Genomic DNA, 27,886 nt, shown 5'->3' with positions numbered 1-27,886 from the left:
GACTCTACCATGGTTATTACTGGAAGTGTGTTGAGAATTCTTTATATATTGAAAATATGTTCTTCATCCATTTAAACACTTATTGCAGTTTTTATTTCCAGTTTGACTTTGTAGTATTATTGTCATTCATACATTTTTCATTCTTAAATCATTGAATTCTTCTGTGTTGCTTCTGGGTTTTGCATCATGTTTAGGAAAATATTCTCAATTCCAATACTTTTATTAATATATAATTTTCTGGTATTTCTATCCTGTAATTTTTATGCTTACATTTTTAAATTTGGAATTTATTTTGATGTAGGGAGCAGAATAATGATCTACCACTTAGTTGCTCCCACACAACTTGATTCTGGGAAAATAAGCAAATAATCCTTTTCCCTACTGGCATAAAATGTCACATTTACCACTTACTAATTCTCAGATACATTTGTATCTACTTCTGGACTGTATTCTTTTCCATTGGTTGTTTGATCTATTTCTTCTCCAATACTAAATCTTTTAATTACTGGAGATTTTCTCCTCTTTTTCTAAGTGTCCCAGTTTAAGCAACAAAATAAGTTAATAAACTAGCCATACAATTGCTATTCTTGATCCTATCACTTCAATGCAACAGTAGTTCTGAAATTTGTTCAAGATAGAACATTTGGAAATCATGGTACACTAGAGCGCATCAAGATATTTATTTAATTGTCCTATAATATCACCTGGAAACAACTGTTCAGTAACAGACAGTTATTATTTATATATAGGAATAAGCTTCTTTAAAAAAAGAAGGAAAGAAGGAGGAAGAAAAAATATAAAGGTTTTCTGGATCTGGCAATATGGTGACATAAGTGTTCAGTGAATTCTCTCCCAATATAGCATACCTAACATAAATGCTAAATTAAAAAAATCATTTAAAATGTATGGCTGCATTGGGAAAGTAAGGAAATTCCAGAGAAGTATGTAAATATTGGGCCACCTGATCTCTGTGACTTACAGCCAGTTTTTGAGAGTGCAGCAAGGAAGGGAAAAAAAGAGACAAAGAGTGGGGAGGCTTTCCATAAATTGAGGACCTTAAAAGCAAATTAGGATAAACTTGTATGCCACTTACGAAGACTGGGGGGCTTGTGTATCTATCATAGCCATTGATCTGGACGAAGTAGAAAAGCATAAAAGGAGAAGAAAAGCTTCCCTGAGAATACCTACCCTGAGATTTTCATCCACTTAGATTTCTATCCTCAGATATTTATTCACATGCATTTCCAGCCGTAATTCACAGTACCTATGTGGTCCAAAATATCACCAGCAGAATATTTAGTTTAAATGGGCTCAGATTGTTTGAACCTCTAAGCTACCTCACAGAGGCAAATGTAAGTGGTCTCTAGGTAAATGCAGCTTAAACCCAGTCTCCATTGCTTCAAAGCTACAGAACAGAAAAACTATTTCGCATGCAAGGGCTCAGGCTCTGTGAGTGAGGCCGCAGGAACAACATGAAGGTATCAGAACCACAAAGACGGAAGAGACCAAGCCCCGGTGCTAGGAAGGCAGAGGGAATAAATGGGAAAGGCTCGGTCCTCGCACATGGAAGTGAACTTTTTAATCAATCCTGCAACTGCCTGCCTCTGAACTCCGATAAGGGGAGACACTTGTTTTCCTGTGATTTAAACCACTTTCAGTGGGTATCCTTCCACTTATAGCTGAAAGCGTCTCAGCTGATACAGAGCAAAAGGGACTGATTTGGGAATGATGTGACTGTGGCCACGAAATACCAACCCAGTGTGGTTGATCCCCAGAAGGAGGATGGATGGCTATTCTGTTTCTGGTTTTTGGAAAACCATCCTACTAAACTGAAAACGAAAGACTAATTATCAGGTTGAGGGAATCTCATAGCCTAACACAAATCCCTACCCCAGGAAAACTTAAGCTTATATGCTATATACATTTCTTTTTCTTTTAGCAGCAATGAATGCAATTTACGTAGTCAGAAATTCCCAACACAGCACACATGCCTCAGGCAGTAGTGTGAAGACATTGAGCAGTTACTGACCCTGAGACAAAATACACATCAAGGAAACTTAGTGGATACAAGAGGTTCCAGCCAGCTTGGTGAAACTCAGATTCTCCCTGAAAATTCAGGATATTTGCTACAGAAAGAAAGATTCCAGTTCTTCTCACAAAATAGGACTCATTACAAAAAGCATAGTTTCGTTGAATGCTACTGGAAATTGTTTTGCCGAAATACCTTTTAAGACTTCCCTGAAAGTCTTCTCTTTAGCATAGTGACACAACAGTCTGCTTTGAGGAGTCCTAGACCAACTCTGGATTTACAATCTGGTTTTGCTCCTACCTCATTTTGTGACTTTAGCAGATCTTTTTTCTTTCTGGGCTGCAGTCTCCTTAATTGCTAAATGAGAAGGTTGCCTTACCTCGTCTCTAAATTTCTATGACCCCATTCCTTCCTCTATGGAGATTTCCAATTTTAACAATAATGACAAAATAAGTGATGACCTTGGGGCATTTTTCACTCTCAGATGTATTTTTCTTTTTGATGCAGCACTCTGAAATTCTCCTGCTGTGTTGATTTTAATTTCCAGGGCTCTCCTGCAGCTGCACTTAACAGGATTTGAATTAAGGCATACATGCACCAAATGTGCTGCAGCCACAATAGATTAAGAAAGGAGTTCATGTGAACAAAACTGATGGAAAATGTCAACAGTTTGATGTAGGTGGAGGGAAAGCTATTGACAAGTGAAATTGCTTTCAGTTTCACGTGGAGTATATTGATAATGCACTGGGATATGGCTGACATTAATACTATTTATATTTATATATACATACATATATACTTATGTGTGTGTAAATATGCACAGACATTTTGAAAATAAGATTATATCATATAAACAAGACAAGATTACATAAAATGATGTTGGCCTGACTTTATAAAAATCTCTTTAGTAAATATTCCATTAAACCTTCAAAGACTGGTATTTCAAGGCATCGTAACTTTGAGGGAAGCCTGTCAAAGAAACTTTTTGACTATTTAATCAATAGATACTCTTTAATGAAATTGCACCAGACTTCTTTTGGGTTTCCAGGAGGCCAGAAGCATAGCTCTCTATTGCTGGGCCTTTAAACCCTTTGTATTAAAGTTGCCACATCTGGCCGGGCAATGGATTCCACCATATCTCTCATAACATCCAATATACCAGTACTTCTATCTCCTAAACCTACCCACAGTTTTCAATCCTCTCTATCACCTTCTAGGCCAGGCTTCCATGATATCTCTCTAGAGAATGGCAGTTATCTGTTTTTAAGGAATTTGGTTGAGTGCATAGTAATACCGAGTACAATTTAACATTATATTGTATTTCTCTGATGAGAAATGAGATTGAGCATCTCCTCAGATATGTTTGGTCATTTAGATATCACTTTTTAAATGTACCTGATTAGGTTTTTGCCTATTTGTATTTCCATTTGGTAGTTTGCTTTTGTTTTCACTTGATTTGTAAAGGTTCTTTTTCTGTTCTGACTGTGAATTCTTTGGCATAAATATGCATTGCAAACATATTTAACCCTCGGTGTTTGCCTTTCTACTCTATCAATGAAATCTTTTGATGAGCAAAAATGTATAGTTGTGATATAGCAAAATTTTCAATTTTTTTCTCGATGGCTAGCATTTTTTTGTGTCCTGTTTAAGAAATCTTAACTTACCTTAGGGTTATAAATATATTCTATTTTTTAACAGTACATCTGGAATTATGTGGGGTTTGTTTTGGTGTGATATGAGTTAAGGATATTTGTAGTAGTTTTTTGTTTTTGTTATATAACAAATCACAACGAACTTAGCTGCTTAAAACAACACATTTACTGTTTCATAGTTTACATTCGTTGGGATTCTGGGTGTGGGTTAGCGGGTCCTCCACTCAGGAGCTCACAAGGCTACAGTTAAGGGGCTAGCTGGGGCTAGGGTCTCATCTGAGGGTTGGGCGCCTCTTCTAGCTCTTGTGACTTTCAGCAGAATTTATTTCTTTGTAGTTGTAGATTTCACGGCAGCTTGTTTCTGCAAAGCCATCAAGTGAGAAAGGAATATACTTCTGCTTTGAGTCTCTCACCTCTAAATCCTATTGTAAATTTGCTCTTGGTTAGATGAGGCCCACCCAGGATAATCTCATATCTGTTCATTTAAAACAACTGATTCAAGACCTCAATTACATCTGCAAAATCCCTTCGCTTTTGCCACATTTTCTAGGTTAAAAGCAAGTTACATATCACACCCACTTTGAAGGGGAGGGGAATTTAGGCATGAATACCAAGGGATGGGAATCATGGGGTACCACCTCAGCATTTTGCTTACCATACATATATATATAATTGACCCAGAGCCATTTGTTGAAGAGACAATCATTTTCTGATTGAGGTGTAGTGTCACATTGTCATAACCAAATGTGCATATGTATCTGTACTCTGTTCTAGTCCAGTGGTCTCTATCTGCTGTCTTAGCTCACCAGATCAGATACAACAAATGTTGTGCAATGGGTTGGCTTCAACAACATTTTCATTGGCTCACAGTTTGGAAGGCTAGAAGTCCAAAAGCAAGATGTTAGCAAGGTCAAGCCCTCTCCTGAAGTTTGTAGGGTTCTGGTGCTGACTGGCTGCAATCCTTGGGGCTCTTTAACTTCATCTCTGCTTCCATCACATGGCAAAATCTGGGTCCCCTTCTGTGGCTTTCTCTGACTTCTGGCTTCCTCTGGTTTCTGGCTTCTACCAACTGCATCTAATTTCACGTCTTATAAGTCCTTCTGTCATATAGGTTAAGGGCCACCGTGATTCAGGGTAGCCACTCACCTTAACTAATAACATCTTCCAAAGGTCCTATTAACAAATGGGTCACACTCTCAAAAAAGTGGATTAAGATTTATACATGTCCTTTGTAGGATTCACGATTCAATCCCTAACATCTGCTCGTGCGCTAAACCGTGCTGGTTAATGGCTGTTGCTTTACTGGGTAAGTCTTGATATCTGATAGTGCAAGCCCCTCAGCTTATTCTGCTTTGGTATTGCATTGACTATTCTTGGCCCTTTCCATTAATTAATAATGTAATTATGAATGAATTAATTCACTACTTTCCAAAATCAACCTGTCAGAATTTTGCTTGGAATTTCCTTGATCAATTTGGGGAGAATTTACCTCTTGCCAATATCAGGACAGCCAATCCATGCGCAAAGCATTCTCTTTTTTTTTTTTTTTAAGCATACTCTTTATTTATAGATTTCCTTTAATATTGCACAATAAAATTTTAGGATTTTTAGCATAGAGGTTGATTTATAATTTTTAAATTTTATTAGATTCATTCCTAGGCATTTGAGGGCTTTGATGCTATTATAAATGATATAATTAAAATTATTTTCTATAAGTTTATTATTGGTGTATTGAAGTACAATTTGTTTTGTATATTGACCTGTATCATTTTTTAAATTCAGTAATTAATTCTAATTAATTCTAATTCTGGATTTTCTACATATACAATAATGTCATTTGTGAATAATGACAATTTTATTTTCTCCGATACAATTCTTAATGCCTTTTTTTTCTCTTAATGCACTTGCTAGTCCACCATTATAACGTTGAATAGCAGTAATGAGAGCAGGTGTCTTTATTTTATTCCCAACCTCAGGGAAAAGATTTCAAAACTTAATAATTAATTATGATGTTTGACATATGTTTTTTAAATTATTTTTTAAGTTTCTCGTATAGGATAACAAAGTCCCCTTCTTTCTAGTTTACATGATTTTTAAAAAATTATGATATATTTTATCAAGTGCTTTTTATGCATCTCTGAAGATCTTTTTGTCATATATTCTATTTTTACAGTTGTTAGGAATCCCATTGTTGTCGTTGCTTTAAATAATCAATTATTTCTAATATTTACTTATTTATTTACACTCTTTGGTGACCATCATTGCTTATTGCAAATCTGTAATTTCATCTGAAATTATTTCCTTTCACTCTGATGTAATTCCTCTGGTTTTTCTTATAGGGCAAACTTGTAGATATAAATGCATATGCACCATCCTCACTTGGGTGTCTAAAATGAATCTCAAACTTAACAGGTCCAAAACCAAACACTTGATCACCTTCCCTCCCCAGTTCTCCTCACCCATCCCAGCTCTGTTTCTCTCAGTCTTTCATATCACAGTAAGTGTCATCTTCATCATGACTATTCCTTGAGCCAAATATCCTGGATTCATCCTTGACTATTTTATTTTTCTAAGACACATTTCCAATGTGCTATCAAATATTCTTTTACAACTTAAAAATATTGCCAGCATCATTTCTCACCATCTCCATTCTGGCCCAATCTCCAATCTGTCTTGCCTGTGTTATTGCAATAAACTCTGACTTGATTTCCTCCTTCTGCCCTTACCAAAACCCTCCTGAAGTTTATTCTCAAAATAGGTACTGATCTGACACTTTAAAATGTAATTATGCTTCTGCTATGCTTCTCTTTAAAGCCCTTTGGTGGTTTCTTAACCCATCCAAAATAGAGTCATTAGACATTAAAACAGTTATTATAACTGCATCTCCTATCTTCAAAAAAGTTAGAAAATAGAATACATTAAGTAGGGACATGGAAGATATAAAGGAGACCCCAATTGAACTTCTAATAATTAAAACCACAATGCCTGAGATGAAAAGCATACCAAATAGGAATAAGAGCATTTTAGACATTGCAGAAGACATTATTAGTGACATGAATACATAGCAATAGAAACTATCCAAAATGAAATATATAGAAAAAAATGCTTGAAGAAAAAGAATAGAAAATCTATGAGGTGTGGGATAGTTTCTAACTATCTAAAAACAGTATCTGTTAAGTGAAGTCCCCAAGGAGAAGGAAAAGAAAGGAAATGAGAAAATATTAGAAGAAATAATGGTTGAAAATTTCCAAACTTGAGGAAGTAAAAAACCATAGTTCCAAATAGCTCAACAAATCCAAAACACAAGAAACATGAAGACAGACACACCAAGGCACGTTATAGTCAAACTGCTCAAAAGGAGACAAAGCAAATCCTAAAGGCAGCTAGTGAGAGAAGACAATGATACGAGCATAGGAGTAAAAATATGAGTGACAGCATCCAATTATTTTCCTGTCAAAAGCAATGCAAGTGAGAAGACATGGAGCAAAGCCTTGGAAGTGTTGGAAAAAAACTTCAGTGTAGACGTGTGTGTACAACAAAAAATAGCATTCATTAACAAAGGCCAAATAAAAGCTTTTTCAGACATACAAAAACTGTAAGAATTCATCATTAGCAGACCTGGACTATAAGAAGTGTTTCAGGAAATATCTCAGACAGAAGGAACGTGATATCGGGTAGAAACCTGGAACTACATTGGAAATGCAAAGCACTAGAAACGGTAATTATGTGGGTAAATAAAAAATATTTTCTTATGACTTATATTTCTTTAAAAGATACTTGACTTTAAAAATAATAATGTACTATAGGTGTTACAACATACTTACAATAAAATTTTATGAAAACAAAACCATATACTCCCAGTAGGAGAGAAATGCAAATGCATTATTGCGAGGTTGTTATAATTTACATGAAGCAGTATCACTTGAAGGTACAGTATGGTAAGTTGAAAACGTCTACTAATGACCCAAAGGCAACCACTAGAAAAAGGGTTATAGCTAGTAAGCCAACAAATGAAATAAACTAGAATAGTAATAATTATATAAAAAAAACTCAATCCAAAAGAAGGCAGAGCAAGAGGTAAAATGGAATGGAGAAGAGATGGGACCAATAGAAAACAAATAACAAGAGAGTAGATATAAATACAACCATACTGGTAAATTTCATTAAATTTGGGGCCAGGCCAGGGACCAGACTGGATGTGGAAGGTGGGCCGGGTGGGCTGGAAATTGAAAATTTTCTCTTTCCCTACCCCTCCCCAGAGCTGGAGTATGTCGGGTTCTGCTTTCATGGGTTCTCTGCCTGCTGGCAAGGCGCAGCGCCTGTTAACCTCGCCCCCTCCAGGGTCCAGCCTGCCGCCTGTGCATAATGAAGCTACACTCTGCAGACCCCTCTGTGCTGAGCGGCGTCTTACCTGCAAACGCCCAAACTCAAGCCATGTCTAAGAGTCTTTTACCTAAGTCCAAAGAAGTAGATGTTTCCAAACTTCTTCAGTCAGGAAGTTCAGAGAATGATGTTACAAAAATCATCAACCCCAGATGAGAGAATGGGCAGACTAAGCTGCAGGCACTGCCATCAGGAAGAATGTTAGAAAAAGCTACAAACCATTGAATAAGCAGAAATAGGAGGAAGAATGCAAGGATTAGAACCAGCTCTTAGAGGCGGTCAACAAACAATTGCACCTTAAATTGACTTTGAAAGTCAGGAAGAGCTGAAGGATCTGACCCAGGAGGTGGAACTTCTGGAGAAGTTTCAGGCCGGCGTTGGCCGTTTTGGAGAGCAAGGGCTCCAACCCAGTTTTAGGCAGCGAAACCCTGGCATCACAGCAAGAATCCACTACGGATCACATGGACTCTATGTTGCTATTGGAAGCTTTGCAAGATGAGCTGAAACTTTTTAATGCAACAGCCAAAAAAGCAATGGAGTAGTTACAGGCCTTAAAAATAAGATGAAAAATGAAGAAAGGATTTGGGTCCTAGAACAGCAGACCATGTGTAGCAGTCGAGTAACTGATTGTATAACAGCCCTTGAGGAAATGGAGCAGCTAGTAGAAATGTAATTGAAAAGGAAGTGGCCAGATAGTCCCCTCTTGGGGATAAATTCTCAGAGGAAGCCCCTTAAGACATCTCTTTCTTGGCTGTGATTTTCTAGGACTCACCATCTCCTTATGCAAACAACTTCTGCAATAAGATTAAGGACAGCTTTGTGATGAAATAGAGGCTCCTCCTTTCAGCAATGTCCCCAATCTTCAGATTGGTCAGCTCTCCTGAGGCTCACAAATAATGGAAGCTTAGCAAAGAAGGACCTGGAGGCTGGGATCAACCTCCTAAAAATCAAAGCAGCACACAATTACAGTCAGGAGCTAAACCATCCACAGCCAGAGGCTCTAAAAGATCACATGCAGATTTGTTGGAAGAAAACCTTAATTGTACAGTAGAGCACAGGTGTTCGCAGGAGACACCACTGAGGAGCCATGCTGTCCCCTTCTAACTTGGAACATATTCTCTCCCATCCTGCTGGGCTTCTATACCTCATTGTAAACTAATAAACTTGGAGCTGCTTGAAATGGTTTGGCTTAATAAATGGATTGATGGTATGAGTGATAATAACACCTACAATACACCCTGGAGCTTTTAATCTAAATCACTTCTGGGTTTTAAAAGTGATGCTTTAAAATAAATATTTCTGTAAATAAAAAATAAAAGAATAGGAAAACCTTATATATGGTAATGCTCATTAAAAGAAGGCTGAAGTGTCTATAAGAATATCAGACAAAATAGATTTTAGGGTGAAGAATATTACCAGGAATAAAGAGAAAATTTTCATAGTTTTAAAAGCATCAATCCTTCAAGAAGATATAACAATCCTAAATGTGCATGTGCCTGAAAAACAGAGCTTCAACACACAGAAAGAAAAGTCTGATAGAATTTCAAGGAAAAATAGACAACTCCATAATTATAGTTGAAATTTAGACATCAAACTCTTAATAATTGATGGAACAACATATACAGAAAATAAGTAAATTACTTGAATATCACTATCAAACAACTTTTCCTAATGAATATTTAGAGAACATGCTACCCAGCAGAGGAGTCCAAGCATTCCTTTCAAGTGCACATGAAACATTCGCCAATGCAGACCATATTCTAGATCACAAAAGAAATCTCTATAAATTAAGAGGATGAAAATTGTATAAAGTATGTACTCTTTTTACAAAGGAATTAAGCTAAAATCTAACCACCAAACAATCTGGAAATTTCCCAAATATATAGAAACAATATAGCACACAAAAGAGACAATAGAAAGTATTTTAACTGAATTAAAATGAAAACATGTCAAATTCTGTGAGATGTAAAGTATTACTTAGTAGGAAATTTACAGTGCTGAATGTCTAATTAAAAAAGAAAAAAGCGGGCATCTTTGACTATTAGAAACCAGAAAAAAAGAGCAAATGCTATCTAAAGTATGTTGAGGATAAGAATTAGTAAAGATCTAGGTGAAAACCATGACATTGAAAACCTAAAATCAAGAGAGAAAAATCAATAATTTAATTTCTCAAAGCTGGTTCTTTGCGAAGATCAATACAAACTGTAGAGGTGATTTCACAACATTTTCAACAGACACCATGTGCTGGTTTGAATCTGTTATGTACCCCAGAAAAGTCTATATTCTTTTATTCCCATCTTGTTGGGGCAGACCTACCATTGGGAACTTTTGATTAGGTTGTTTCCATGAAGATGTTACCTGCCCATTCAAAGTGGGTCTTAATCTGCTTGCTAGAGCCCTTTAAAGGAGAGACATTTTGGAGAGATTCAATAAAAGCTTAGTGGGAAAGAAAATGCCCACAGAGACTTTTTGGAGAGAAGGAGCAGAAGACATCACCATGTGCCCTCCCACGTGACAGAGGAGCCCCGGATGTCAGCAGCCTTTCCTCCAAGAAGGTATCCTCATGTTGGTGCCTTAATTTGGACATTTTCATGGCCTTAGAATTGTAACATATAATTTAATAAATCCCCATAGAAAAAGCCAACCCATTTCTGGTATATTGCATTCCGGCAGCTTTAGCAAATCAAAACACATCAAATGGAAAATAAGGGACAATTTAAACAATTATATAAGCAATTTTATGCCAATAAATGCTAAACTTAAATGATATGGACAAATTTCTTGAAAGACCCAAACTATGAAATTTCACTAAAGTAGAAATAGATAACCTAATATCCCTAATCTATTAACAGAAATTTAACTTGTAGTTTAAAACCTGAATACAAAAGAAATCTCCAGGTCCAACTGGCTTCACTAGTGAATTAATTCCTGCTCAAGTTTTTTTGACCTTGAGGATTTCATTAACTTTTTGCCGTTATTTATTGTAATTTATCTAGCAGTAGGTGTTTTACAGTGGGGTATTTATTTGTTTGAGAAATTCTAGCCCATCCTACTGCTAATGCAGAATCCTCACATTATGCTTGAAGTATACAGATACCTTCAGTTAATACTTTATTCAGGTTTGGACTCCCTTCTATCATTTTAAGATGTGTGTATACTGAATACAGTAAGGTCTTCTGATTTTAAGGATCATTTATGCCAATTTAAGGAAATTTTATTTATTTTAAGGAAATAACCTAGGTAGGTTTTCTTTTAATATGTTTCCTAATATTCTGCAATTATTAAGCTGCAGAAGAGTAATTTTATCAAGCTGAACTTTTCAGGTATAACATAAATGTCCCAACTCAAGAAAGTTTTACATGCTAGGCTCTATCCTTCCTACTTTAGTTTGTTCGAATCAAATGTAAATTCTTTAATCTTTGATTAAATTTTACACTTACATTTGTTCCAATCAAATGTAAATTCTTCAATCATTGCAGAATGGATGTTATTACAAAAAACGAATAGTCACACTTTCCATTTAGACTTTCACAGTTTCTTCTGTCGTCAGTTTAGTACTGAGGCCCTGTGCTCCTTCTCTTCATTTCCCAATGATGATCCATGAGCACCCATCTATCTGACCAACTGCTTCCAACTTACATTGAAACTAGAAATGAAACTTCATCACAGACGGAGGCTTATGCCATATATTTTTTAATGATGTATATACCCATTAGGGTGTACATACAAAGACTGAAACATTTGAAAGAAAGTCGTATGCATTTTGACACTTCATCTCTAAAATTTCAATAGCCATAACCTAAGAATGAGGAAGAAAGGGGGAGCTTATTTCACTATTTCTGATCCAGGCCCTAAACACACTGTCATGCCATCTCTACTCTCCAACACATGTAGATTCAATATCTTTTCTGCATTCCATAGTCCAAATAACAGAGGGAGGTAATTTGATTGGTTTCTCTCATTCCTAGAACTCTTCTCATGGGGAGTCCTTTATGGTTGGCCTCATGTTACCTTTGGTAAAATGCCCACCACTGATACAATAACTCGGTATCTGTGTGGAAGGAATTGTCTGTGCCTGTGGCCTTTTCCCTGGGGCTTGGGGTCAAGATGAAAGGGCACCTTGAAAGGTGTATGCTCAAATTCTTAAGGGCTTCACTGAGGCTCCCATGTCACCTACACAGAGCAGGATTGCATACCATACACTTCACAAAATCGCTGTCAGAACATCAGAGAGAGGGATGACTCATATTGAACAAATGAAGTTATTGTGATAGGAGAATGCTATAAGGAAATGAAATCTTGGTAAAGTGGGTAAGAAGTGCGGGAGAGGTGGTTATTTTTCCTGAGCTGGAAGGTCGATTCAACCTGTTGTAGAGAGTACCTAAGGGGAAAAATACGTTCTTCAGGGCAACTGACCCATTGGATTCCTTGTGGCAAACGAACTGCATAGAATTCCCCAAATTCTCTTTTCAGCAACTTCAGCAAATATGTGCCCAGCATTGTCTGCTAGAACGCTGTCTGCCATGCGCACTCTGGTTATGCAGACACAGAGAAACTGCTCTCAGTTGAAATTTACAGCTGCTTTCAATAGCTCAGATGGATGAACAGGCCAAGAGCACTGGAGAATAAGGAAATGAACAGAGATGTTGTCGTGGCTGTGGGGAACATAGTAGCCTGGTAGAAGAGAAGCATTTCATAAAACAGAATCAGGCCTGTAAGATTACAGTTTTTCCAAGGAACAATATTGTTTATTGGAAAGTATTTTTAGAACCATGGTCATCTACCCTGTGCTTACTCAATAAATATATGTTATAGCATTCAATGTGAGGAAACTACTTCTTAGAATAAGGGGCCCTAGTCAGAGAATAATTTATTTTTCTTCTACCAGATTCTAGGATTTCCTATGTATGAAGAAGAACTTTTAGCTTCTATTTAACTTAAATGAAGGCAAAGATCCTGTGATCATTTGAAGCTGGATATACCCCAGAAAAGAATGTTCTCTTAAAGCTAATCCATTCCCGTGGGTGTGGATCTATTGTAAGTAGGATTTTTTTGGTAAGTAGGATCATAACTTAAGTTGAGACATGACCCATCTCATTCAGGGGGATCTTAACCTCTTACTGGAATCCTTTAGAAGAGGAAGAACTACAGAGATAAAGACACCGAAGCTGAGAGAGAAGGATGCACAGAAGCTCAGAAAGAAAGCCACAGATGGAGCAGCCAGAAGCTGAAAGCAGCAAAACCCAGGAGAGATGCTGCCAAGTGCTTTGCCATATGACAGAGGAGCCCAGCATTGCTGCATCATCTGTTGATGCCTTGATTTGGGCATTTTTACAGTCTCAGAACTGTATGCTTGCAAACATAAATCCCCATTGTTAAAAGCTAGCCCATTTCTGATATCTGGCATTTTAATAGCTTTAGTGAACTAATAAAGATCCTCTATTAGAAATTTTAATTTTCAATGTCTTCCCTGCCCGTCATCCTTTTTAAAGAATGCACCATCCTGCAGGTCCTAGAAGGAGTAGGACTGTGGCCACATCCCATACCTAGCATTGCTGACTGGACTAGGGATAGAAACTGACCCAAAGCCAGCCAAATCAATGATTGTCTCCGTGCTAATCTAATTCATCAGGACGATTTAAGACCTGTGGGGATTTTCAGGCAGTGTGGACACTGAAAGGGTCAGGTGCAAAATGAGGAAACTGCTTGAGGGAAAAATCATAATGGAAAAGACACAGAAGCAAGAGCAAGTTTCAGTGAAATGAAAGAGGTGGAAACAGATTGTGTAGGTTGGGACGTAAATGGGAGATGGAAAAGTACAAACAGCAAATCAAGATAATGCTTTCAAGAAGTTTGGCTGTGAAAGGACAGGAGCTGGAGGAACATACAGGATTTAATTTGTTATTTTAAGATGAGAGATACTGTAATATAAAGACATCGTAAAAAGCTGAGAAAGGGAAGGTGGAGTAGAAGAATATCAGAAAAATAATCAGCTCTATAAGGAAGAGATTCATGCTGAGTAGTACCTAGAGGTAAAAAGAGATGCAGGTCAGTCATTATCACCCTTAACTTCACCAGAAATATATTCACTTAAAGCAGGAAAAAATATGGTTTTAAAACATTAAAATGGGGAAATTAGTTTTCTAAAATCAAAATCCCTTAGAGACATGTAATGTTCATTCAGTTTAAAATAGCTAGTAAATCACGATCATCACTTTTGAAAAATCCTGTCCAGTGAAGGCGAAGTATCTTAACAATTGGGAGACTTTCGCCATGGAATGTACAAAATGAAGAATGTAGCCTTGGCTTTGTAGTATTGACCAAAGATTTACTGAAGCTACTTTTAGCTTTGAATGGAATGACTTAAATCAGGAAGGACAGGGCCATCCAGGGCAAGGTGGTGTTGGTGATGTTTGTTTCACTTATCACTAGAGTATCCATCAGCTTTATAGACCAGCTCACTTGTACCAGAGTGGAGCTGCCTGGGGAGTTGGCTAAAGAGGTGGGTGTTCATGTATCATCATTGGGAAATGAAGAGGGGAAGACTTAAAGCCCAGACTCCAAGTCTGAAAGTGACTACAGAAAGTAGTTTTTGAAAGCCTAAGTGAAAAGTATAAACTCTTCCTCTTGTGTAAAAATAGCAGTTCTTCAACGATTAAATAATTGACACTCAGTTATAACCAACTAAAGGAGTATGCAGGAATGAAACTAACAGATACAAAGTTACTGAATTTTGGGAGATTTACATTAGGTCTGAACAATTATGGTTGATTAAATGACTCTTTTGCCACTCCGATATTCCCAGAATATTGGAAAATACAACACAGCAGATCTATTTAGGTTACATGTTTCTGTTTCATGGGCTTTTTATGGTCAAATGATGAACTAGCCTTCCCCTCCGTCCAAAGCTTTGGCTATATCTAAGATACCCAGTAGTAATAGTGTGTTGTCTTTATGTAAAACTCTGTTAAGGTGGAGGAAGCTATAAAAAACACTTCTGGAAATTTGCAGAAAGTCTTGGAATTAGATGATACTTGGAACTATTGTTAACATTGTTAAGTGTGATTATACCAGGGTTATATACGAAAATGTTCCCATTCTTAGGTGCTGTACTTGAAATTTTAGAAATGAAGTGTTAAATCTATGTAACTTATTTTTAAACAGTTCACCTTATGCATACATATGTATTCCTAAATATATACATCATTTAAAATATGGCCAATTGTAGGTGATAAGTTATTGAGTCTAGGTAGTAAATTTGTAGGTGTTCATTGTGTCATTTTTAAAGCCTTCTGTGTATTTGAAAGTATTCAGAATAAAATGTTGAAAGAGAAACAAAGTTCAAAAAGTTGATACCAGAAAAGGTATATATTTTGAAAGTGATTTGGAAAAACATTAATTTAATACTAGACAGTTTTAAAAGGACAAAATTTAACTTCTAGAAAGTAAATAGTCATTACAATTAAAAACAATTAATGGGAGGTTTGAACAGAAGTATAAACAAAGCTAAGACAAAGTTAGTGAACCAGAAGAATTTACTCAGAACACTGATCATAGAGATAAAGAAAACAAATATATGAGAGGTTAAAAGACATAGAAGTAGAAAGAGAATGTAAATGTGTGTCTAATAGAAATTCTAGAATGATATAGTAGAGTAGATGGGAGAAAGGAACTATCAAAATGATGAATGACATTAATCTTAAGACCCAGATATCTTGACTCCTGTTTGTAAATAAAAATAAATCCATACCTGGACACATAATAAAATTCCTAAACTCTAAAGAGGAAAAAATACTTAAAATCAACTGGAGAAAAAGGCAAATAAGCTACCAAGGGAGAACAATTAGACTCTAAATAGACTTTTCAAAAGCAGCAATAGAAAGGAGAAGAGAGTAGGCATAATAACTGTAAAATAATGAGAGAAAATAACAGTGCACATAGAATCTTTCAATGATAAAGTTTGCTGAAGACTTGTCAAGTAATGTCATTAAAGAAGAAAGAAATGGAACCCATAAAGATGGAGTGAGATACATGATATAGTCCTAAGCAAATAAATAAGCATGTGGGTAAACTAACTATTAAACAATAATAAAATGCTGACTAATTAGGGGGCATATAAATAAAGTGAAACTAGATACGGAACAATAATAATCTAAGTTAAAGTGTTCTAAGGCCCATGTATTGTTCATAAAGAGAGTAGAAGTATGGATGATCTTTAGACTTAAATCTTTCTCCCAAGCCTTATATAAAGGTATCCACAGCCATTTACTAGGCAATTGGGCACTGAAGAAATGAAAATCCCATGCCTTCAGGGATTACAAGGTATAAACTTTGCACTGGTCCTTATCTTTGAGAACTCAAAACCACTGTGGCTTGGTAGATGAAGCTGGACCCTTGTGGAGGTCAGATGATTAATATAGTTTTGGCTTGCGTCTGTATCACAGTGGAGTTAGTAGGTCCACAAACCTAGTTTCTTATTATTTCCTCAAGTCTGAAGGTATATTTGGAATATGAATAAGTGGAATAAGTGACAAATGGCAGAATTCTTACATTAGCTCCCTGAAGCATAGGAGCCAGGGTCAAGTGCAAACTCCTGAAACTTCCCCTCTGTACCAGAAGAGTAAAAGAGATTAGTGCTTCCTTTTGAAAGATGCATATGATGCTATCTGTCACATTCTCTTTAATTTACCTATTGCTTGTATGGTGATATACTTGAATTTTAGAGAATGTCTATGAATTGTTATAAACTTAAAGAAATGACTATAATTGCAATTTCTGTTCCAAATGTGGTAATTATACTGGAGCAAATCCTCATAGTCCTTGGCAAAGAGAGCACCATTATTAATTTAGAAAGTGTTTTTTTTCTTTATACTGATTTACAAGGAAACAAGAAGCATTTTTATTTCTTCTGGCAGAGATAGAATTGCACCTTAACTGTCTTGCTGCAAATCTTTGTCAACTATAATCTTTGTCAAACTTTGTCAAACTGTAATCTAGTTTGCCTATAAATAGAGGAATGATAGAATGAATGGTGACACTTCTACACCATGGACTGTTAATAATGCTTAAGAAGAATGATTAGCGTTTCCATTAGGGTTCTCTAGAGAAACAGCACCAAAGGAGATATCTGCAAATGTAAGATTTGTAAAAGTTTCTCATGCAACTGTGGGAATGCAAGAGTCCCAAATCCATAGGGAGGCTGCAATGTTGACAACTCTGAAGGGTCTCAATGAACTGTACAGGAGAAGCTCACTGGCTGAAGAAGTAGTAAATGTTTTCTCTTGTCCCTTAAAAATCTTAAACTGATTGCATCAAATCAAACCGATTGGGTTATCTTATTGCAGGAGATGTGCCCTTATTGATCATAGATGTCATCAGCTACAGCTGCAGTCAACTGATTGATGATTTAATAATCCAGCGTTTGGTTTGCCAACCAGCCATGAAACCTCTTTGCAGTAATGTTTAGGCCAGTACTTGCCTGACCAGACAAATGGGCATCATCACCTGCCATGTTGACATCAGAACCTAACCATTACTTTCCAACCCTTGTCAGCTTGGCAGCTATATACGTCACCTTGAAACATGCTTCATTTCTAAATAGAACATGATAACAGACATATGTTTCACCTAACAATACTCAACTGTCCTGGTACAATGGAAAATGCCCTAAATATCTCCAGAATAGTGTGCAAACTCTTAAGTAAGATTCACTCTTAAATTTGATATCCTGTAACTTAAATACTATAGCATGAACAATACAACTTATGTCATAAGATAAGAAGAAAATGATATTTGCTTTATGTACAAAATACAAACGTACTCATAACAAAACAAGGGGGAAATATTTATACCATCACAGTCCTCATTTCTGTTACTGTTCACATGATTATAGTCCCTTTTTATCACTACCTATTTACTCTACCCATTCCATGCTCCCTTTATACCTCAGCAAGCACTTTAGCTAGCCGTGGTTCTTTGCCTTGTGGGGTGACCCAAACTTTCATTCCTGAAGTTTTTTGGCCATTGGTAGTCCTTCCTAGATTTTTTTTTCCAGTTTTCCATTGATTTTTTAAAATCACAGGATATGGTAGTACTTAGAGATGTCCTAGGGGATCTCCTGTATTCCAGGAAAACTTTTCTTTACCTCAACTGTGTAATTGCAGGCCTATTTCCCCTTGATAGTCAGGATCAGCTACCCAAGCTGGTACAGTAATCCTCTTCCTTACCTGTTGATTCAAAGGCATGAGAAGCCCACAGTGGCCAGGTGGCAGTCTTAACTTCCAGTTCAGTGGAATCGTTGTTGTGCCTCTTGACACAAGCACTCTTCTCTTTGGAACTAAGACCTGTAAACCAGTAGAACTTAAAGTTCCAGGGACAGGGAGCACAAATTTTTCTAGTGGATCACTTGAGGTAACAATGAGTGGTGCCTCTCTCATTCCCCCCTTTGATTCCTGGACCGTGAGTCCTAGCTATGGGAGAAATAGCACCATAATGCTGATTCAGAGCACACACAGCCTCCTGGAGACACTGCCACAGCCCTGCAAGGCATTCCACCTAGTGGGCACCATAATTGAGTCTTCAAAAGGCCATTCCTTTTTTATTAACTCAGCTGCCTCTGGATGATGGGGAACATGGTAAGACTAGAGAATTCCATGAGCATATGCCCATTCCCACACTTCATTTGTTGTGAAGTGGGTTTCTTGATAGAAGCAATGATGTGTGGAATACCATGATGGTGGATAAGGCATTCCATAAGTCCATGGATGGTGGTTTTTGCATACAGGGAAAGCAACCCCCTATCCTAAGTATGTATCTATCCCAGTTAGAACAAATTGCTGTCCCTGCCATGATAGATGTGGACCAAAGTAATCCACCTGCCACAGGGTGGCAGGCTGATTACCTCAAGGAATGGTGCCATATCGGGGACTGAGTGTGGGTCTCTGCTGCTGGAGATTGGGCACTCAGCAATAGCCAGGTCGGCGTTGGTGAGTGGAAGTCCATGTTGGTAAACCCATACATAACCTCCATCCCTACCACTTGACCACTTTGTTCATGAGCCCATTGGGCAATGGCAGGAGTGGCTGGGGAATGAGGATGACTTATATCCACAGCATGGGTCATCTCATCCATTTGATTATTAAAACCTTCCTCTGCTGAAGTCACCTCTGGTGAGCATTCACATGGGACACAAATATCTTCATTTTTTTTGTCAACTCAGAAAGGTCTATCCTCTTCCCCAGACCTCTGTGTCACCAATTTTCCAATCGCGCTCCTTCCAAGTCCCTCACCATACAACCAAACCATTAACAACAGCCTGTGGATCAGTATACAAATGAACCTCTGGCCAGTTTTCCTTCCAAGCAAAATGAACAACCAGGCGCACTGCTTGAAGTTATGCCCACTCGGAGAATCTCTCTTCACCACTGTCCTTCAAGGACATCCAGAAAGGTGCTGTAGTGCTGCACTTGTCCACTTTCGGTGGTGCCTGCATATCATGCAGAACCATCTGTAAACCAAGTCTGAGTTTTCTCTTCCTCAGTCAACTCACTGTAAGGAGCCAAGAGGCCATAGCTCTGATCCAGGAAAGAGAAGGTAATGTGATAGGAGTGGGGGCCATGGGCATTTGGGCCACTTCCTCATGTAACCTGTGCCTTCAGGACCTGCTCGAGGAGCACACCCAAGTGAGGAATATGCTCTCTTCAAAATCTAAAGAGGCCAACTAGGTATTGTGCCTCCTTTTTATTCTTAGGAGAACCCAGATGCAATAGCCTATCCTTCGCTTTAGAAGTGATATCTCAACATGCCCCATGCCACTGGACACTTAGAAATTTCACTGAGGTGGAGGGTCCTTGTATTTTTGTTGGATATTTCTCCCATCCCGTGACACACAAATGTCTTATGAATAAGTCTAGAGTAGTTGCTACTTTTTGCTCAATAGGTTCAATCAAACATGCTATAATCAATATAATAACCAGTGTGAAGTCTTGGGGGAGGGAGAAACAATGAAGATCTCTGCAGACAAGATTATGACTGAACTAATCTAACTAAGCTAACATAGGTCTGGAGAGTTGATATACCCTTGAAGTAGGACAGTGAAGGTATACCGCTGGTCTTGGCAGCTGAATGCAAACTGTTTCTGGTGGTCCTTACTGACAGCTATTGAGAAAAAGCATTTTCCAGATCAATACATGCATACCAGGTACCAGGAGATGTGTTGATTTGCTGAAGCAATGATACCACATCTGCAAGAGCAGCTATAGTTGAAGACACTACCTGCTTAAATTTATGATAATCCACTGCCATCCTCTAAGACCCATCTATTTTCTGCATAGCCCAAATAGGAGAGTTGAGTTGAATGGGGTTGTGGTGGGAATCAACATCCCTGCATCCTTCAGGTCTTTAAGAGTGGCACTAATCTCTGCTATCTCTCCAGGAGTGCAGTATTGCTTCTGATTTACTATTTTTCTAAGTAGGAGCAGTTCTAATGGCTTCCACTTGGCCTTTCCTACCATAATACCTCTCACACCACCAGTCAGGAAACCAATGTGGGGATTCTGCCAGTTGCTGAATATGTCTATTCCAAGTATGCTTTCTGGAACAGGGGAAATAACCACAGGATGGGTATGGGGACCCACTGGGCCCACTGTAAGATGGAGCTGAGCTACAATTCCATTGAGTACCTGACCTCCATAAGCCCCTACTCTAACTGTTGGACCATAGTGACATTTGGGTCTCCTGGAATTAGTGTCACTTCTGACCCAGTGTCTAATAATTCCAGATATATCTGATCATTTTCTATTCCTTAATGTGCAGCCACCCTGGTAAAAGGCCATAAGTCTCCTTGGGGAAGTCTGGGAAGAAGGTGAACAGTGTACATTTTGGGCAGTGTAACAGGGTCCTTCCCCAAGGGTACCCAGGCCCTTCCCTCATTCAAGGGGCTCTGTAATTGGTCTCAAGTCTGGGGATTGATTAAATGGCTATGACTGTTTTTATAATTCAAGTTAGTCTTCTGTTCACTTGACCTAGAATTCTTCTGCTTATACAGCTCAAGCAGGATTTAGTAGATTGCCCATATATTTTACTTCTAGGTACCCCATCCTCTACTAGCCAATACCATAAGTCTCTGTGAGTCAGATTATTTTGACTGCTGTCCATTATGGTGGCCATGCCTATTGTGCCTGTGGTGATTAACTGTTGTCTTGGTTTCTGCCAACTCAGTATCTGATCATTACCATTGTGTTTAAGGAATTCAGGTCAGTTCCTGCCGTTCCCACAGGAATATCTGACCTGTAGAGAAGGGTTACTACAGAGCTCTTCAGGGATGCTGGAGCTAGTTTTACAAATTTATTCCTCAACATTCTGGTAAGAGGTATGTCCTCTGGACATTCCTGGAGTGTGTGAGCAGGTCTTCTATGACAAATCCACTCTAACATTTCAATCCTTTGGATCCTCTCTTCTACACTATACCAGAACAGTTCTGACATTTTGACTTCAGGTAATTTTGGCCCCCTTTGATCCATGTTTCAGCCAACCACCCAAACAAGCTGTTAATGCCCTTTCTAACCCTTCAAGCTACATCTTTGAACACAGAATCTCTGCTTAGTGGACCCATATAAATAAATTCAGCTTGATCCAACATTATGTTCCTTCCACCATTATCCCACACCCTTGTACAATGATAGTGACTAGATGTACAAATTAAAAAATGTTTTTGCATGAGGAAGAACAAAGGAATGTCAATATTGCAGGGTGTTGAAAACAGATGGTAATTCATATTTTAAAACTCTAACTTATGTGTAAGACTAAAGCAAAAAATGTTTATTTTGTACAAAATTTATAATTTGACTAGTGCATTTCCTAATATAACTTATGGGGACAGTTTAAGTGAACACCATAAGGACATGGAACCTTGAGTAGGGCATGAGATTTTTAAGGTTTGTCCAGAGTGATGCCCCAATAAATCCCAGAGTGATTTGAACAGTGAAAAATATATATGTGTATACATAAGGTCTTTACCAGCAGGGCACAGGAATCAAATTGAAAGAGTTCCCAATTCCCCCATTTTAAGAACCTAAATAAAATAATGATAATATTGGATTATATACTGAAGTATAAAACAAATATCCATGGGTCTATACTGATAAAGCAAATACCTGAATAAATAAATAAATGGGAAAGAAGTGACAGTCTTCCTTACAGAATAATTCTACCTTATAATTGTTGAAGGAACGTGAGAAATTAAAAATCACCATCCACTATCACAGTTATAATTGTCATAGACAAGTTCCACCAATGGATGCTAAAATTAGTGGATGACTGTTTAAGCAGAAACATGATATTCGCATAGTCTCAACATATCTCCCACCAAATATTTAGTAATTACAAAAGGAAAAGTTGTGGCTTTTCACTGGAGAATCCTGGCAAACTCTGCTTTAGCCAAATGGTCAAGATTAATATCACCTGTATTGTATATTGACATATTGACATCATATATCCAGTGATACGAGGCACTGAAAGAGACTCATCACTCTGTAATAGTCTTCTCAAGAATGCATAACCTCAGTCTAATCACAAGAAAACATAGGGTGGATCCAGATGAGAGATATTCTGAAAGATAACTGACTAGAACTCTTCAAAACTGTCAAGACCAGGAAAGGCAAAGGAAAACAGTACAACTGTCACATAATGAAGGAGACTAAAGGATACTCAACAACTAAATGCACATTGGAACTCTAGATTGGATCCTGGAACAGTAAGGGACATCAGTAGAAAAACTGGTAAAACTTGAATAAGTTCAGTCCTATAACTAATAGTATTATACAGATGTTAATTTCTCAGTTTGAATAATTTTCTTTAATTACATAAGATGTGTGAATGATATACTGGAACTCTTGGTATTATTTTTATAAATATACTTCTGTAAAGTATAAAATTATCTCAAAATAATCCTACAGAAGTTGCACACCCTAAATTTACTTTTCAGAACCTAGAACCTTCAGATGGTTCCTAGACCAGATAAGTCCTGAAACCCAGAGGGGCCAGCTTCTCCATGAACATCAACCAGTTCCATCCCCCTGTCCCATATTGTGGAGACCCCTTTTCAACATGAGAAAAGTTAGAATAGGCATAACCAAATATCCCGAAAGATTGGGAGATGCATTGAAGGAGGAGTTATAACAGAGAAGTTAGGATTCACCAAATGAATATACTACTGAATCATTATATTGATACCTTCTTTTAGTCTCAAGTGTCTTGGAGCAGCTAGAAGGAAAAACTTGAAACTGTGGAACTGTAACCCACACCAAACTTTGAAATCTGTCCTATAACTACTTGTTAAAATGTTCTTTGAAGTCAATTACTTTTTGCATATGTTATATTTCCCAATTAAGAAAAAAGAGCCTTGTGAAAAAAATTATCAAAAACTTAAAGTCAAAAAATATTCTGAAGGTATATATAGCTGAGATAAGAAAACTTTTTGGACTGCCCCAGAGGTACCATATTGGGTGCACACTCTCTAAATCAACAGTTCCAGAACTCCAGGTATAAGGCCCTTGGCTGTTCTCAGAAAGATTAGTCCTCTTTAAGTACCTAGAGGAACCCGGATAAAATTTTGGTTAGCCAAACAGGAAAATTTCTGAAGCCCCTTTCTTCAGTCATGACTGAACCCCTATTGTCTTCAGAGGGCAATGTTCTCAACAGTTTAAGTCAATCATGGGTAGCCCTGTATCTCTTTGGTAAGTGATCAGTCTGGAAATTGGGCGTAAGATTCAGTTATTGCCAATGAGATAAAAGGGAGAGGCTGTAGGAGGCTTCTGAAGTACAATTTCCTTTTTAAAAAGAAAACTCTCGAAGAGTCTTCTGTCTCCTTTTTTCCTGCTTGAGATACCGTTTTGTGATGACATGCTACTTAGAGGTGAGGCAGCCATTTTGTGACTATGAGACAGTAAGATTAAGGATGAAAGCCAGTATTAGAAAATCCTGAGTCCCTGATGACGTTATCTCTAAATTTCCTGTTCATAAAACCCAAGCTACAAATGTCCATTTGTTTTAAGTCAGTGGTGTTGGCTTCTATGTGTGTCCTACTTAACTATGTTCTGACTCAAAGTGATTCCAGAAATATCTGAGGGAAGAATGTCTCCAAACTCTTTTGGCTGTAAAAATCCGCAGATAACAGCTCTAGATCTGGATTCAAATAGACCCGCATTTGTACATAGGTCCTGTGATTTACTACGCGACCCTGAACAAGTTTCTTAAACTTTTAAAAACCTTTTTATATTATCTGTAAAATCAGGAGGTTATAATAATAACCATAGAGCAGGTTCAGTAATGGGTCTTATGGAGTAGGTCCAGGAATTTGCATTCACTCCACCCTCTTTCAGGTAGTTCCTCTCCAAGGCTAACAAGAGTGAGAATTCGTCTATTACTGAGTCTGCCCAGAGTAGTGCCAGAACATGACTCAGTTCTTACATCTTTGACTTCCTGTTCCATTTTTATCCAGCATATATAGAAGAGTTGGGGAGTGGTTGGATCTTCTTGAAATAATTATTACTGGTTGAGTCTTCTTGGTGTAATTATTATTATGTTTGTGAGGTTGATTTCTGCACCAATTACTACTTTTGGGATTGCATTTTCTGCCATTATTAAAGTAAATTATGAAAAAGTTGTTTATTCATTCAATATTTATTGATAGTTTATTAAATAAATATTATCCTATGCAATAAAAAAGCTGGTAAACAAGACAGATAGGTTCCTGTCCTCATGATTAACTTTTAGTGGAGGAGAAAGACACCAGACCACATTTTACTGAATTAAGTATTGAATTACAATGATACTAAATCCCATGGAGGAGGAGAGTTTATCAAGAGGACACTGGCCTCATGTATATGGGACAAGGAAAGCTTCCCCGAAGGAGTGGGCATCCATATGGAAAACAAGCTCACATCATATATGCACACAAAGACTGACCCATTACAAGAAAAACAACCAAGGTCCACTAATTTGGGAAAAAGCAACTCTTGATCATCATCAGGGAGGACCTCACCAAGGAAACAATATCTGAATTATATTCTGAAGTGAGAATTGTAAAGTTTGGTGGTGACAGAGTGGGGAGATTGGTGAGAAAAACATCTAGGTAGAGAGAATTGCTTGTGCAAAAATTCAGAAATGAGAGGGACGCTGAGATTTAGAAATTTTCCATCAGTAGGGTCACTATGATTGAAATAAAGTAAATAGTGGTCCATTTTCTTCACTAGATCCTTTAATATATGGATCACAGTTATTTTAAACCTCTTTTTTTGATGGTTGCAACATTTGTGACATCTCTGGGTCTGGTTGGGTTGATTACTTTATCCCTTGAAAATTTTTCCATTTCTTCATGTCACATAATTTTTAAGGAAATGACAGATGTACTCAGAACAACAGAGATTGAGGTATATGGTACTTACATTCGGAAATGGCTACATCTCTTCTTCTCTCATGTCATGTGTCTCCCTCTATGGGAGAGTTTGTGTCACAATAAATAGGAGCAACGCTGGGTTTGGTTTTATTGTTGCTATAATACTGTCAGTGCTCCAAAGCCTTCAAAGTCCTCCAGCGGCTGTTGTTCCTTGTACTTAGGGTGGGGACTGAGGTGCCAAAGGATTTTTCTGTGTTTGTGCTCCACCCTCAGCTGTCAGCCAGTCCTGCAGGCCTGTGCCGCAATGTAGAATCAAAAATTCTCCTCTGGAATCGCAGTGACAGATTGCTTTTGCTTGTTCCTGGAGTCTAGCAGAGGGTATTCTCTGGATATTCTCACTTGTCCCAGTTTAGCCTCAGTCTTAGAGGGATGCTACACGCCTGGGTGTTGGGAGTGGAGCTTTCTCAGCAGATCAATTAAAAAAAAATTTCTTCTGTTGCTTTCCTGCTATGCTGTCCTTTTTGCAGTAGAGCTGGCACCATGTATTGTCTTCCTTATATTTATGCCTCCAGTGTCTATGGATATCTGGTACGTGGTAGGTCTTTGGTAAATTTTTATTGAATGGAATAGAGCAAAATGCATTTGAGTGAAATGTTGAGGGCAAAGAAGTTGTTGGTATTGCTTGTGTACCACTCAATTGTTAAATGTAAGTTAACAGGGAAAGTCCTGGTTTGAGACTCATTTTAACTTCCTGGTTTAAACTATTTAAAATGACGCCTTCAGGGCGGGCAACGGTGCCTCATGGGCGGAGTTCTCAACCGCCATTCCAGGAACCCGGGTTCGATTCCCCGAGCTTGCCCGTGCCAAAAAACAAAAACAAAAAGAAAACCCAAAGACAAAACAAAGCAAAAACACCCCTGCCTTCTTCTTCGTCACCACACTTTTATGTTGCTTTGGGCAGGGCAAGGTGACAGGCATTTACTGAGGGCTGCCAGCGGGTTTAGGGTTGTGCTGGCCCTTTAACTCGATTTTCTCATTTCAATTCTCACGGCGGTTGAGGCCCAAGTGAGAAAATAGGGCTCAGTTACTTTTCTAAAAACTCAGAACTCGGAAGTGGCACAGTCAGGGTAGGGGGTCCAGGCCTTACAGCCTTTACGCATCAAACCAGCTTGTCAAATGGGGCTCCTCCTCTTCGCAGCTGTGCTGGGGACTGTGTGCTGTAAACGCTGGAATGGACATGCACGGTTAGGACACGGGACCCTTAGGCTACAGACCTCAGAGTTAGGACAGAATCATGGACTGTCCAGTTAGTGTAGGACTAAGTTATCCATGAAATTAAAAAAAAAAGTATTAAAAATGGTTACGGTAGTTTCAACGTGTCTTTCCCCGAGCGCCTTCCCGCGGTCCCTGTGATTTGCCTTGTACTCTGCCGCCCCCTGCTGGTCACTCGGGGTAAGGCAAGAGGTAGCTTCCCACCTCCCGCAGGGGCTCCGTGGTTCTGGACTCCTGCGTCACAAGCAGTTATTCTTGGTGAGCTTGTTTCGAGTGCCCTGGCTTGTCCATATTACATTAAGGGCCTGTGCAGAGTTGTGAGGGAAACGATCTCTGGTCCGGAGTCTGAAGTTCCAGCCTTTAAGCTCCCTGCAGGAGTTTGCAGGGCCTGTGCCCTGCGTTCTCCGAGCTTTGGTCAGAAGTGGCTTTGATCCCTGTGGAGGTCCCTGCAGCGCCCGACTGCTCACGGTGGGGGGTTCCAGCCGAGAGTTACTCCTTCTCCCTACCTGGCTCCTGGAGTCCTCCCTTTTGGAGCCTAAAATAATCCCAAGGATTTGAGGCTTTCGTACTTGCATTTTAGAACTCCCGTGGCTTAAAAAAAAATCTGCCAAGGAACCTAATGAAGAGAAGGTCATGCTCGCTGGGAGTGTGCCCGCGACTGCGGAGTCTGCAAGCAAAGCCCGGGGAGGCGCGGGACCCATCAGACGGGGTTGCAGCTAAGTGGGTTGCAGAGGCCAGAAGCAGAATCACACACCCAATTGTGCAATGAGCCTGGAAGCCGTCCATTAATGACTTTAGAAGGACCTTTTTTTTCACCCGAAATTTGGGAAAAACACTAAGAAATAATGAAAGTATATACACATATTCACATAATATATAGAATAACAAATTTCTAATAAAAGACCAAATATCAAGGAGATTTCTCTGAGGATGATAGGGTTACTGTTTCGTTTTCCTTTGTCTGCATTTTCTAGTTTTTCTACAGTGAACACATATTACTGGTATAGTGTGTGTGTGTGTGTATATATATATATATATATCTTTTTAAATTTTACAAAAAGTGGGAGTGTCTCTAAATCAGAAACTCTGGTTGTGTGTACCTGGGATGTTGTGCTGTGAGTGGGATGCGTTAGGGTCTCCAGGGCAGGAGAGGAA

At 38.3% G+C, this 27,886-nt stretch overlaps 1 long non-coding RNA gene and 1 pseudogene across 1 annotated transcript in view; one reads left to right on the top strand and one right to left on the bottom strand.

Annotated features, from left to right (window-relative positions):
* Window positions 1–27,076, bottom strand: part of LOC143650195 (uncharacterized) — a 35,437-nt gene extending 8,361 nt beyond the window's left edge. Inside the window, exon 1 of the long non-coding RNA XR_013159434.1 lies at window positions 25,509–27,076. This is a non-coding gene — a long non-coding RNA (uncharacterized LOC143650195). The remainder of the gene's footprint in view (window positions 1–25,508) is intronic.
* On the top strand, window positions 1,473–8,737 carry LOC143650955 (small kinetochore-associated protein pseudogene; annotated as a pseudogene).
* Window positions 27,077–27,886: the final 810 nt, after the last annotated feature.

Source organism: Tamandua tetradactyla, chromosome 11, assembly GCF_023851605.1.
Source record: "Tamandua tetradactyla isolate mTamTet1 chromosome 11, mTamTet1.pri, whole genome shotgun sequence".
Classification (NCBI taxonomy): Eukaryota; Metazoa; Chordata; class Mammalia; order Pilosa; family Myrmecophagidae; genus Tamandua; species Tamandua tetradactyla.
The sequence above is the reverse complement of the archived record's forward strand: the minus strand, read 5'-3'. Positions and strand labels throughout refer to the sequence as shown.